This window comes from Capra hircus (genome assembly GCF_001704415.2).
Source record: "Capra hircus breed San Clemente chromosome X unlocalized genomic scaffold, ASM170441v1, whole genome shotgun sequence".
NCBI lineage: Eukaryota > Metazoa > Chordata > Mammalia > Artiodactyla > Bovidae > Capra > Capra hircus.
Genome location: NW_017189516.1, coordinates 30293296 through 30306251, shown reverse-complemented (window position 1 = coordinate 30306251; position 12956 = coordinate 30293296). Strand labels below are relative to the sequence as shown.

The following is a 12956-nucleotide window of genomic DNA, read 5'->3' as shown; positions in this document are numbered from 1 at the left end:
TGGGTGTTCCTGTGAAAAGCAGCTCACTAGCCCTAAAAGCCTAGCTTAAACTAAATAACAGGTACTTTATAACACACTGCTCATCTTTAAAGCAAATTAGAGACATCCTAACATAGACAAGTTGCCTGGAGAATCCCAGAGACAGGGGAGCCTGGTGGGCTGCTGTCTATGGGGTCGCACAGAGTCGGACATGACTGAAGCGACGTAGCAGCAGCAGCAGCAGCAACACAGACAACAGAATACTATGCACCAGTTAAAAAGGGTAGGATACATCACTTCCTGCCGCAGCATTTTCAAGTGAAATAAGCAAGAATATATAACATGATTTTTATTTTTATAAAAAAATAAAATCTTGTGTATGACTAAATAGGTGTAAAGGAAAATCTAGACAGGTATGTGGAACTCACTGTTACCCTTAGAGAATAATTAGCGGGGGAGAAGGAAGAAACCTTCCATTGTTTCTTTTTGCATTTCTGCACTTTGAATTTTTTATGAGTATGTATTACTTTGATAACATGAATTATTAAAATTAATGCTTTTTATAAAAGGATGTTGTGGAAGAATAATTATGTGGAGAAATGTTTATCATATATCCTTGGGTAAAATCTAGTAGATAGAATACATTAGATATGACAACCATTGTCTCCTCATCTGTGTGCAGCTCCCCCAATTGGAGATTGTATCAATATTTTCCAAAGATGGTCATGCCAATAAATATCCCAGTGTGCAAGCTCTTCTGATGTGACTTTGACAGGCCTCCATTGACAGGTGGCAGTGGGGGTGAGGGTCTGTGTTCCCTCCCCTTTAATCTGTGCAGACCTTTCTTTTTAATTTAATTTTTATTTTATATTAGAGTATAGCTGATTTACAGTGTTATATTAGTTTCAAATGCACAGCAAAATGATTCAGTTAGATATATATCCATTCTTTTCCAGGTTCTATTCCCATATAGGTTATTACAGAATATTGAACAGTTCCCTTTTTTGCACAGTAGGTCCCTGTTGATTATCTGTTTTATATATACTCATAATACTCTTTCTCTCACTCAGTTGTGTCCGATTCTTTGCAGTCTCATGGACTGTAGCCTGCCAAGTTCCTCTGTCCATGGAATTCTCCAGGCAAGAATACTGGAGTGGGTAGCCATTCCCCTCTCCAGGAGATCTTCCCAACCCAGGGATTGAACCCGGGTCTTCCCACATTTCAGGCAGATTCCGTACTGTTTGAGCCACCAAGGAACCCCATTTTATATTTTATGTATAGGAGTGTGTATATGTTAATTCTAAATTCCTAATTTATTGTTCCCCCACCTTTCACCTTTGGTAATCACAAATTTATTTTCAGAGTCTAAATCTGTTACTATTTTGTAAATAAGTTCTTTTGTATCATTTTTTAGATGCCACATAAAAGGGATATCATATGATATTCTCTTTCTCTGACTTCGTTTAGTATGATAAACTCTAGTTCAATCCAAGTTGCTGCAAATGGGATTGGTTCATTCTTTTTTTATGGCTGAGTAATATTCCACTGTGGGCTTCCCAAGTGGCTCAGTGTTAAAGAATCCACCTGTCAGTGAAGTAGACATAGGAGATGCAGTTTTGATCCCAGGGTTGGGAAGATCCCCTGGAGGTGGAAATGGCAACCCCCTCCAGCATTCTTGCCTGAAAAACCCCATGGATGATGAACCTGGTGGGCTACAGTCCATAGGGTCGCCAAGAGTCAGACACGACTGAGCACAATATTCCATTGTATATATGAACCACATCTTCTTTATCCATTCATCTGTCCATAGACATTGAGTTGCTTCCATGTCTTAGCTATTGTGAATAGTGCTGGTATGAACATGGGGGTACATGTATCTTTCCAAATTATGGTTATCTCTGGATATATGTCCAGGAGTGGGATTGCAGGATCATATGGTAGTTCTATTTTTAGTTTTTAAAGGAGCCCCCATATTGTTCTCCATAGTAGCTATACCAATTTACATTCCCACCAACAGCATAGGAGGGTTCCCTTTTCTTCGAAGATGGCCATTCTGACCCGTGTGAAGTAATACCTCATTGTGGTTTTGATTTGCACTTCTCTAATAGTTAGCAATGTTGAGCATCTTTTCATGTGCTTTTTGGCCATCTGGGCAGAACTTTCTGTGTTGACCAGACAAGTGATGTGATGAGCAAGTGAGCAGGGAAGTGATTGATGCTCAAAACCACAATGAGGTATCACTTCAAGATGGCTGCCACTTGGCTTTCTCTCTCTCTTGGGACACACACTTGAGCCTTTGGGGTCCTGAGCCATCATGTAAGACATCTGGTTACCCTGAAGCCACCATGCTGGAATGATCATGTAGACGTCTTTCCATGTGGAAAGCACATACAGAAATAGAGAGCAAGGAAGATACCCAGTATGCCCAGCTGTGCCAACTCCCAGCTGTTTAAGTCTTCCTAGTCCAAGTGTCAGAAGCCTTCAAGATGACACCACCTCTAGCCACCATCTGACAGCAATGGTGAGAGATTCCCCAAGTCAGGACACTACTCAGCCGAGCTGCTTCCAAATTTCTGATGTAAGGAAAGCCTAAGAGATAATCAAAGCTAATGATTTGAAACCACTAAGTTTGATGGCAATTGTAGTGTAGAATCAATAACAGCTACAGCCCTTTTGAGAGAGCCTGCCACTTCCTCTGGAGGAGGCAATGGCACCCCACTCCAGGACTCTTGCCTGGAAAATCTCATGGGCAGAGGAGCCTGGTAGGCTGCAGTCCATGGGGTCGCTAAGAGTCGGACACGACTGAGCGACTTCACTTTCACTTTTCACGTTCATGCATTGGAGAAGGAAATGGCAACCCACTCCAGTGTTCTTGCCTGGAGAATCCCAGGGATGGGGGAGCCTGGTGGGCTGCCGTCTATGGGGTCGCACAGAGTCAGACACGACTGAAGTGACTTAGCAGCAGTAGCAGCAGCCGCCACTTCCTCAGTCTGGGAGGGGAAGCCCTAGGAATCCATTGGTTCCACATGCACCCACCCATACCACCAGGGACAGGACCCCTGGAGGCTTTCTGACCCTGGTGAGGCTTCTGTTTCTCTCTTCCGGAAATTTATAACACGAATACCCCCATTGAGCCTCCTAGCTTGAGAACACTAGGAACTTCGGCCTCAGTCTGTACTTTGTGCTCCAACCTGTGGAAGACAGAAAAAGGAGTCAAACACTCAGGGAAAAGCAGGAAAGAGAGAGACCCCATAGCCTCAAATCAGGACCCTCCTTTCCTATATTTGTCTTGTTCCTGATGCTCTTCCTTCGTTCTTCCTTGAGACACGCTTATAACCATCATTACCATCACCTTTATTATTATGACTAAGGGTGACTGACCACTCACATGTCAAGCAGTGTTCTAGGTGCTCTATGTGTGATAACTTGATTTTTTATTTATTTTTAAAGAGCTCAGCTTTTTATTTTAAACCTGTTACTAAAGCAGTTTAGTCAAAAAGACCAAAGCCCATGTCATCATCAGACTCTTCAGATTCTTCTTTTTCTGCTTCTACTTTCTTCTCTTTAGCTGGGGCAGCAGTGGTGGAGGGGACAGGACCTCCTGCGGGTTCAGCACCAGCTGCTGGGACAAGTCCACCAGCCCCCATGTTGCAGACGAGGCTCCCATCGTTGCCATTGGCCAAAACCTCTGCAAACAAGCCTGGTCAGAAAGGTTTGACGTTTACACCAGCTGCTTTAATGAGGGCATTGTTCTTACACTCTGTGACCGTCACCTCATCATCGTGCAGGATGAGGGCTGAGTAGATGCAAGCAAGCTCTGAGAAGGAGGCCATGATGCGGGGCAAGTGCTAGGTGGGAGCTATTGGGCGCGGTGCTAGTCGCCCAGATAAAGTGAAGGTCTCACCCCAACCGGGCCTTAGCTTCCTTATGACCGCGTACTTTAGCAGCTGCTGAGGAAAGGGCTCTGCGTATTAACTTTAATCCTCGCATGATCTATGAGGTGAACATCACGATTATCTATATTTACAGATGGGGAAACTGGGCCCTAAACAGAAAAGTGACTCATCTAACGTCACACAGGCAGTCGGATAACAGGAGCGCTCTCTCTATCCAACACTGTTGTTATAGACCCTATTTTTTGGGTTTGTTTAGTCACTCACTCATGTCCAACTCTTTTGCGACCCAATGGACTGCAGCCTGCCAGGGTCCTCTGTAAATGGGGATTCTCCAGGCAAGAAAACTGGAGTGGGTTGCCCTGCCCTCCTCCCAACCAAGGGATTAAACCCACCCTGTATTGGCAGGTGGATTCTTTACCACTAATGCACCAGTGAAAGTGAAAGTCGCTTAGTCTTATCCAACTCTTTGTGACTCCACAGACTGTATAGTCCATGGAATTCTCTAGGCTAGGATACTGGAGTGGGTAGCCTTTCCCATCTTCAGGGGATCTTCTCAACCCAGGAATCAAACCGGGGTCTCCTGCATTGCAGGCAGATTCTTTACCAACTGAGCCACAAGGGAAGCCCAATAATACTGGAGTGGGTAGCCTATCCCTTCTCCAGGGGATTTTCCCAACCTAGGAATTGAGCTGGGGTCTCCTGCATTGCAGGCAGATTCTTTATCAACTGAGTTATCAGGGAAGCCACCAGGGATTACATATTAAACTCAGTCACTCATCCTTAGATCCTGCCAATAGAGACCCTCTGTTTTTGTTACAATCACTTGCAACTAAATTGCTTCTGATCAAGCCCGATATGTATGGAAGGTTCCAGTTTGATAAAACTTGGTACAAATAAATTTAACATGAGTCCAGAGGGAAGGTTGCAGGAGAGACACTGTGATAGCTCCAGATACAAGTACAGGTCAGAACTACAGGTCACTGGCGCTTCCGGTTCCAGGCTCAGTGGCTGGTCGAGGGAGAGAGCACTGCGGCTGCGCAGGAGTGGTGTGGGGGCAGGTCCTCAGGTAAATTCAGGAGGAGAGGTTGGAAGGAAATGACTCAAAACTCCAGTTGGATTGGACTTTGGTTCATCATAATGTGTTAATGTTGGCTCATTAGTTGTGACAAATATACACCAAAGTAACATAAGAGGTTAACAGCAGGGGAAACTGGGTATGCGGTATGTGGGAAATCTCTGTATGTACTGTCTTTGCTACTTTTCAGGACACCTTAAACTATTGTCAAGTTTTAAAATAAATTATCTTTGGCTGTGCTGGGTCTTTGTGGCTGCACTCAGGCTTTCTCTAGTTGCAGCAAGTGGGAGCTACTTCTGTAGTTGCGGTGCACAGGCTTCTCATTCTGGTGGCTTCTCTTGTTGCGAAGCATGGTCTCTACAGAGCACAGGCTTTAGTAGCTGTAGCTCACAGGCTTAGTTGCCCCGCAGCATGTGGAATCTTGCTGGACCAGGGATTGGACTCGTGTCCCCTCCATTGGCAGGTGAATTCTTAACCACTGGACCACCAGGGAAATCCTGTTCTCAAATTTAAAATGTCCTCAAACAAGCAAACCAACCTTCTGTAACTGGAAGGCGGAATGGGGCCCCAAGAGACAGTCCAACAGTGAACAAAAGAGGGAGCAAAGGCCAGACCAGGAGTCTGAACACCAGGTGAGTTAGCAACATGAGGGTGAGTCCAATCTGCCCTCCTCTCCTCAGCCCTGGGAACCCCGCCCAGCGTGCACTGGAACTCAGGACACTCAAGATGTGGGTGGGAGTGGGGTGGTGCATGCCTGAGGGCAATGACAGTGCAGAGCCAGGCTCCCGTGTTCCCCTCTGGGCTATCACTAACGACCCAGAGCAGGGCAGTGCAAGGCACCCCCGCAGGCTGCTTGTGCAGGGTTCCTGGTGTCACCCTCTGAGGTTGAAGGAAGGTATCTGGAGACTAGAGATTTTTCATTCATAACTCACCACATTCATAAGGAAGGGGAAGTAGCTGCCAGAGGTGATGGAAGAAGAGAGAGCACAGTTGCTTTTCCTGATGCTGGTAATTGATCAGTAATGACCAATGCACACTCCTGAGTCTAGACTCTTTCCCCTTATGGGCAGCAGGATGGATGCCCAACAGCAGGCTGGAGCTAGGTAGGAGTGAGAGTGTTAGTTGCCCAGTCGCATCCAACTCTTTGTGACCCCATGGACTGTAGTCCACCAGTCTTCTCTGTCCATGGAATTCTCCAGGCAAGAATACTGGAGTGGGTTGCCATTCCCTTCTCCAAAGGCTCTTCCCCACCGAGGGGATCTTCCCTACCCAGGGATCAAACCCAGGTCTTCCCATATGGCAGGCAGATTCTTCACCATCTGAGCCACCAGGGAAGCCCTGGAGCTAGGAGTGTGGTCTCCCAAAGGGTGGGGGCTTGAAGACTTGCTGGAAGCTTCCCATAGACGGAGGAGCCTGGTGGGCTACAGTCCACGGGTCGCAAAGAGTCGGACACGACTGAGCGACTTCACTTTCACTTTCAACAGTTGTGGGGGCCGGGGAGGGAGAGACGAGGCAGTGACTAGGTCTGGAGAAAGGATGATCAGGTAGGTTTAGGGGCCCAGCTGAGTGCCAGTCCCCAGGGTAGGGAAAGTTCCACAGCTGCAATCAGCAACCCATTATAGGAAGAGAAGGCAGGCAGTCACATGATTCTGGGATCTGGGTTTTGCCCAGTAGTTCCAAGAGAAGGCCTGAGAGGCAAGGGAACCAGGGTATGGTGAAGAGGAAGAGTGAGGAGTAATCTATGGGTCCAAAGCAGAATGAGGATGGCAGAAAAGATAGAAAGGGAATCAGTGGGGGATATAGAGGACCAGGGGCCTTATCAGGTGACCCAGCATTCCAGCCAGCTCCTGTCAGCTTCAGAAACTCTCTTGAAAACAGTTGTGGCCAAAGTATGGCCTCACCTATGTGATTATCTGGAAATTGAACTTGCTGTGATCACTTCACTAGCAGAAGATTCTCTCCAATACTTTGTGTGTGAATAGAAGGCATCATTTGTTAAGCTGTTCACCCATTCATTCATTCATATATCCAATTTTTAACTATTTATTTATTGGTTGTACTGGGTCTTCATTGCTACATGAGGGCCTTCTATAGTTGAGGTGAGACAGGGCTGCTCTTCCTTGCAGGCAGGCTTCTCATTGCAGTGGCTTCTCTTGTTGCAGAGCAGGGGCTCTAGGCACCCAGGCTTCAACATTGCAGCACACAGACTCCGTGCTTGTGGCACTCCGGAGCTTAGCTGGGCTTAGTTGCTCTGTAGCATGTGGAATCTTCCCAGACCAGGGATCGAACCCATCTCCCCTGTGTTGGATTCCTATCTACTGTACCACCAGCAAGTTCTCATATATCCAATGTTGAGTGTTTCGAAAGTGCTCCGTCAACTAGATCCTGCTATGTTGGAGCTGAGCCATATGAAAAGAAGCTTTTTCCCCTTTCCCCCTTCAAATGGGATGTGAAGTCTCAGGTTATTTACACAGGGTTCAGCTCCAAGTTCATGGAGCACACTGCAAACATCCAACACTGGATATATGAATGAACGAGTGAATGAACAAATTAAGCAATTTCTATTTATTTTAAATATGCTCATCCACTAGGTGCAATCTGAGAATACTCTTAAAATACTGTAGGTGTAATTTACATACCATAAAATGCACGAGTCTGAAGTGAACAGCTTGTGGTATTCTCATCTATGCAGATCTCCCATGTAACCACTGTCCAGATCAACATACAGAACATTTCCATCACCCCAGAAAGTTCCCTTGTGCCCCTTCTCAGTCTGCCTCCCTCACCCTCAGATAAGGAACATTATGGTTTCTGTCATCATAGATTCAGAGGACATGGTGCTTTTTTTTGCTCCACTGGGTCTTTGTTGCTTTGTGCAGACTTTCTCTAGTTATGGAGAGTGGGGGTTACTCTTTGTTGTGGGGCACAGTCTCAGTAGTTGCAGCTCCCAGGCTCTAGAGTTGTGGCGCACAGGCTTGGTTTCTCTGTGGCATGTGAAATCTTCCCAGACCAAGGATTGAACCTGTGTCCCCTGCATTGGCAGGCAGATTCTTATCCACTGCGCTACCAGGGAAGTCCCAACATGGTGCTTTTGATTAGGTTTTTCATGGCGGTGTGTGTGTGGGGGGGGGGGCGAGTGGAGAGAGCTAATGCAAAGCCACGGAAGTCAGTAACCAGTGGCTCAATGAGATGAAACTTGGAAATAAGATTGCACTCTGTCTCAAGAGTTTAATCAGGAAAACAAATACGGCGGAAACCATGGAAGGGAGTGGGAAGTTCTCACGAATGGAGAGGTGTGGTCTGTACAGCCATCCCTCAAAGGGGGCTTATTATAGTACCCTGTCAATCTGAGTACAAACATCCAGTTTTCCCAGCAGGTGTGTTCTGTCTATGGAGATGGGTACATAGAACCTCATGCGTTAAATATTTGCTGTGGTTGCATACTCACCAAGTTGATTTTGGGTAACTAGGATTCCTATGTCACTTGCATTTTTGGAGAGAATACGCTGACCAGGTTGTCATGAATATGCAGACTACCACGTACTTATATATGTCAAAATGGTATTTGCACCATTAAGAACCTACAACTTTATTGTTTGGGGTCAATGTCATGGAGTCAGATTCCCTCTGGGACACTGACAAAACTGGGGTTCTCAGACTGGGAGGCTGAAGCCTGGATTTTGCCCTGTAGTGAATTCCCATAGTAGATACCATCTCTAAGATCTCTTGTTAAGACAGCCGTAAACATGCCAACCACAACTCTGGCCTTTCTTTGGAAACTTCCACCCTCACTGAAGACGTGTTTTGTAAACACAAGAATCTCCAAACATAAGCTGAAATCGAATACAAATAATTCCTACCAAGTCAAAGGGAGATACAGCTCCTCAAGATTCCAAGAAGCAAGCTAGATTTTTAAAACTTTTTTTATTGTCAAATATGACACAAGCATACAACATCAGTGTTCAAAATATCGATAATAATGAAGCGAATACTAGTGTAACAATATCCACCTAGGTCATTATGAAATGACCAACCTGCCCCAATCCTTCTGCATGTCCCTTTAAAATATATTTTTTAAAATTTCTTGGCCACACTGCACAGCATATGGGACCTTAGCTTCCCAATGAGGGATCAAACCCACACCCCCTGCATGGGAAACGCAGAGTCTTAACTGCTGGATTGCCAGGAAAGTCCTGCATGTCCTTTCTAGACATATCCCCCTCTCTACCACCCCGTAGGTAACTTGTATGGCATTTTTATGGCAATCATTTCCTTGCTTTTCTTTATACTTTGACCATCGATGCTGCATCCATAAACAGTATACTTTCTTTTTGCCTGATTTTGAACTTTGTATAAATGGAGTCCAACTATTCATTTCTGATTTTTATATAGTATAAATGTGATATATAATACATAATGTTAGTTATATTTATTCAGTTTCATTATGATATAGTATCCCATTGTATGAAATATATACCATAATTTATTTAATCAATATACCATAATTTATTATTAATATGTAAGTACCTGTTCCTGTAGTATTTATTCTAAGGAAGGGAGCTGCTGGGTCATAAGTTTGGTATTTCTTCAGCTTTAATAAACAAGGCAATGTTTTCAAAAACTCTTGTTCCAGTTTATACTTCCACCCCCATGTTATGAGAGTTTCAGTTGATTCACATCCTTGCCTACACTTGGCATGGTCAGACTTCTAAACTTTTGCCAGTCAAGTGGTGTGTTGGTATCTCGTGGTTTCAAATTTGCATTTCCCTATTAATGCACTGCAGATGGTGATTGCAGCCATGAAATTAAAAGACGCTTACTCCTTGGAAGAAAAATTATGACCAACCTAGATAGAATATTCAAAAGCAGAGACATTACTTTGCCAACTAAGGTCCGTCTAGTCAAGGCTATGGTTTTTCCTGTGGTCATGTATGGATGTGAGAGTTGGACTGTGAAGAATGTTGAGAGCCGAAGAATTGATGCTTTTGAACTGTGGTGTTGGAGAAAACTCTTGAGAGTCCCTTGGACTGCAAGGAGATCCAACCAGTCCATTCTGAAGGAGATCAACCCTGGGATTTCTTTGGAAGGAATGATGCTAAAGCTGAAACGCCAGTACTTTGGCCACCTCATGCGAAGAGTTGACTCATTGGAAAAGACTCTGATGCTGGGAGGGATTGGGGGCAGGAGGAGAAGGGGACGAAAGAGGATGAGATGGCTGGATGGCATCACGGACTCGATGGACGTGGGTCTGAGTGAACTCCGGGAGTTGGTGATGGACAGGGCAGCCTGGCGTGCTGCGATTCATGGGGTTGCAAGGAGTCGGACACGACTGAGCAACTGAACTGAACTGAACTGAACTATTAACGCAGTTCAGCATGTTTTTATATAGTGGCTGGTCTTTTGTATTTTTTCTTCTGTCAAGTATCTATTCAAGTCAGTTGCCCATTTTTCCATCAGGTTGTCTCTATCTTACTGATTTGTAGGAGCAATTTCCACTTTCTGGATATAATTGATCTTTTCCCATTTGGGGACTTGCATTTTCACTTTATGGGTTTTAAAAATTTGCTTTATTTTTCAGAACATTTTAGATTGAGAAGAACTGAGAAGATATTACATATACCTCACACTCAGTTTTCCTTATTATCAACAGCTTACATTAGTAGGGCAATTTGTCGTTGTTAATGAACCAATAGTGATATTAATACGTTATTATTGACTAGAATCCATACTTTATTCAGATTTCCTTTTCCAAGGTGCTCTGTCAACTGGGTCCTGCTAGCTTGGAGCTGAACCGTATGAAAAGAAGCTTTTTTCCCCTTTCCCTCTTCAAATGGTATGTAAAATCTCAGGTTATTTACACAGGGTTCAGCTCACACCCACTTTTCCATTCTGCATACTGTGTCTTTTGGGAAAAAAAATCCTTAATTTTCATTGAGCAGGGCTCCACAGGGCTCCCTGATGGCTGATTTACAGGGACCAGACCATCTCACCATGGTCTCTCTGGGATCACTCAGAACAGAGTTAGAGAAGCAAACTGCATTATGTGTTTCTTCAAGTCTTCTATCTGGCCCTCTCCTTTTGGAACTCAAGAAGCAGGAATTTGACATTTTTGTTTTCTGGTTCTTTTCCAAGAGTCTTCCCCTCAGGGCAGTAGATGGCTGGAGTCTGGGCGATTTGGCCTGGGAGGAGAGGTGTGCCGAGAATGGGGGAGGAGGTTTCTTTTAAGCTAACACATGGGTCATTACTTCAAATGTTATCCTGGGCACACATATCCATCTTGAAATGCTTCAGTGGAAAAAGTTAACTGCACATCACCGGTTGTTTACTGAGTGCTAAAGATTGAATCAGAAGGGCTGTGTTCACAAAGCAGAACTGCTGAGGACTCAGAATGTGACCTTGAGTACATATGCCCTCCCCCAGGTTTCCATCTCTCAATCTATGATACAAGGAGGAGCCTTCCTACAGCATTTATCCTGCTGAATTTCAAGGCTATAAGCAGCAGCAATGTCCCTTTGAGACCTCAGATGAAAAGGGGTCTTAGATTTAAAGGATAAGCTATTCACCCTTGGCTCAAAAAAAGGACATTATTTCTCAAGACAGAGTATGAAAGATTGTGAGATTTTGAGGTTTCCTGGGTGGGGAGGAATAGGCAGGATTTATATCATGTTCCAGTCTATTTATAATACTTTTGGTCTACTTCAAATTAAAAGAAATAAGAATGTCCTAGAACTCTTTCAAGAACAGAAAAATTCACTCCTCTCCCCGTTTTTCAGGCTGGATGAAATAGCAAGAGTTGTGCTCTCCTTTTAGCTGATTATGCCCCTAAATAAAGTTTAGACAAATATTTTTAGGACTGTTGTCTACAACCTGTTCTACAATATGTAGTAAGATGCACAAAGAATGAAATTTTAATTGATATGAAGAGAAATGATTCCATCATGCTTAAAAATGAATTTTTAAAAATGATTCAATTCTTATTGGTATTTATTTTTTCAAGTCAGTGATTTTAGAGTTGATGTTTTGAACTTAAACTAAACAGTTAATGGTAACCTGATGGGCTTTCTTCCTGTCATAGTTTAGTTTTTGCTATCTGAAATAACTCCTATGCATGCATATTGAAACCACATCCGTGTTTCAAGGCCATCAGCTGTTTTCTGAACACAGTTGATACACTGTCACTTCTTGCTTCATATCGAGGTTAAAAAACCACCCATGAGATGAGAAGGGAGGATACTGGCCAAATTAGTTATGTCTAGCCTTCACATACTAAAGGATGGATGAAGGAAATAATTAACTAATGTAATTAACTCGGGTAGATCAATAAGTCTTAGGGTTGCCAGATTTAGCAAATCAGAATTTAGGACGCCCAGTTATATTTGAATTTCAGATAAACAACAAATAACTTTGTTTTAGTTTTAAGTATGTCCCATGAAATAGTCACGATGTTTACCCTAAAAATTATTCGTTGTTTATCTGAAATTCAAACGTAACTGGGCGTCCTGTAGTTCATCTGGCACCCCTACTTGCAGTGCTGGGATTTCCCGAGGCGCCTGGCTTCCTCCAAGCAGGTGCTCAGCATCTGTGTAATTGTTAGAGCGAAACCCAAACCAGCCTTGCAGCTTTCACAGCTGCTCCCCTAGTAGGGCGGGACCACGCGACCGCGACAGACACACACCCTGGTAGGAGACCGTCACTCGAGACTGGCGAAAGGGTCCACACCCGGGAGGCAGCCCCACCATGTGGTCTCTCTGGGGCTCTCGGCACCCCTTGACAGGTCCCGTCCTCCCCCGCCCCCCCCCAGCCCCCCCCCCCCCAGCCCTACCCTCCATCTCATGACCCTTCGTCACGGGCCGAGGGAGGGACTGCCCGACTCAGCGATCGTTGCCTGACATTGGCTGGGCCTTCCATCCATCATGTTAGGCTCCTTCCCTCAGGCTGACGTTTCCCAAGCTACGTCTCTCCCGCAAACCGCGGCGTAGCTAGGGATTGGTGGAGAAGGCGGCGAC

General features: G+C 44.7%; 1 pseudogene; it reads right to left on the bottom strand.

Moving 5' to 3' along the window:
* Positions 1–3466: 3466 nt before the first annotated feature.
* LOC102173543 lies at positions 3467–3827 on the bottom strand (annotated as a pseudogene).
* Positions 3828–12956: the final 9129 nt, after the last annotated feature.